Source organism: Apodemus sylvaticus, chromosome 10 (assembly GCF_947179515.1).
Source record: "Apodemus sylvaticus chromosome 10, mApoSyl1.1, whole genome shotgun sequence".
In the NCBI taxonomy this organism is placed as follows: domain Eukaryota; kingdom Metazoa; phylum Chordata; class Mammalia; order Rodentia; family Muridae; genus Apodemus; species Apodemus sylvaticus.
Window position 1 is genome coordinate 57,580,821 of NC_067481.1, and position 1,812 is coordinate 57,582,632.

Consider the following 1,812-nt stretch of genomic DNA (forward strand, 5'->3'; position numbering starts at 1 on the left):
GATTTAGCTGAGTGAGATTGACCCCACCTCCTCTGGGCCTTCATAGTTGGTCACTTTAAAAAAAAAAATTGGATATTTTCTACATTTACATTTCAAATGTTATCCCCTTTCCCAGTCTCCCCCCCCCATGATTTTTGTTTTATGTATATGAGTACATTATAGTCTTCAGACACACCAGAAGAGGGTGTCAGATCTCATTACAGATGGTTGAGAACCACCATCTGGTTTCTGGGAATTAAACTCAGGACCTCTGGAAGAGAAGTCGGTGCTCTTAACCACTGAGCCTTTTCTCCAGCCCTAAAGTCGGTCGCCTTTTTGACCAATTACACTTGATACCTGTGTCTTCCCTGCTCTTTCTAACAGTCTCTCTAGCTCCTTGGAGGACCTTTCCTCAATAAAAAATTATCATGAAACATTTTCAACATAGAAAAATGGGGAAAATTGCCTAATTAACCACCATGTCCCCGCTACTGTTGCTTCTGTAACGATGATCAATGCTTGTTCTTTTTAAAACTTTGTTTCCCCTCCCCCCCACTTCTCTATTTGTTTGTTTGTTTGTTTGTTTGTTGTTTTCCAATGCTTCCAGGCTCTTTAATATTGGAGAGTGGGAAGAAGTGATCAATGGTGAGATGGCTCTGAGACATCCTGCAGGCCTTGTCATTCTCTAAGTCTCTCAAGTAGAATGCAGATACGGGTCTTGATATTCATGGAGTCCTTAGTGGGACTGTCACTGAGCTCCGTGAGGAGAGAACTCTTTCCATTAACAGACTTCAGAATTTTAGCCAGTGTCACTCCAGGAAAAAACAAAACCAAACCAAACCAAACAACAACAACAACAACAACAACAAAACCTATCCCAGGGCCACATAGATGCATGAAGTATCTGGTACCACTGTGTCAACGAGGACGTTACAGCCCAAATCCACCTGTACATATAACTGAGTGATTAGTTTCCTGGAGTCACTCAATGAAATTTCATAATTGAAGGCATACAGACACAGCTGCTCATATACCTTGTCTCGATGGTCCAGCACCTTTTGCAAGTCTCACTACAAGTCACTGATAAAGGCCTTGGACCGTAGCACTCCCACCCTCCACCCCCCAGTACCCAAGGCCCGCTGTTTCAGGGGTGCCACCATGATGGACTCCTTGGGGCCACTGGCAATAGCTACCTTTTTATTTTTATTATTTAATTGAAGCACATTTCACTCATCTCTTCAGAGCATTGTTGCGAGTCAGAGAGAAGTTTATATTACATGGGTCGAAGCATGCCTCCTTACGTTTTCTGCTTTAAGGACCCATTAACACAAGCCCATTGGAATCACGCACAGGACTGAAATATTCCACCGTTCCGTGCCCACTCAGCACTCAGGTTTGTGGGGTCCTCATCTTCTTACCGTCAATTTCTTCTGAAGTTTCCAAATGGTAGCACAGCTATGGCACTTGGTGCCTGGTGTCCTGAGATGCTTCCTTCCTTCACCCTTCGCCCCTGCATCCTACTCATGCAGAATGCCAGATTGGTTGACTTAGAAGACTTCCCACATCATAGCTTTTTATCTTTTTCAAATGTACAGAATTTATTTGGCAACGTTAACAAATGGAAATGTATGTACCTATCTTGTAAAAGAGAATGTTTTGAGGTACGCATATGCACCAGGATGGATAAACTGACCTAATTTATATTACTGTGTGTGTTCATCATCTTCCCCCCACATTCTGTTCTTGAATGTGTCTTCTTGAGTCACTCAACGGTTTTCTCCACTCGACAAGGCCGTGTCTGAAATTCCATAAGTCCTCAGATTCTCCTACACT

At 43.0% G+C, this 1,812-nt stretch overlaps 1 pseudogene; it reads right to left on the reverse strand.

Moving 5' to 3' along the window:
- Positions 1 to 618: 618 nt before the first annotated feature.
- On the reverse strand, positions 619 to 1,148 carry LOC127695581 (protein UXT-like; annotated as a pseudogene).
- Between the last annotated feature and the right edge of the window lie 664 nt (positions 1,149 to 1,812).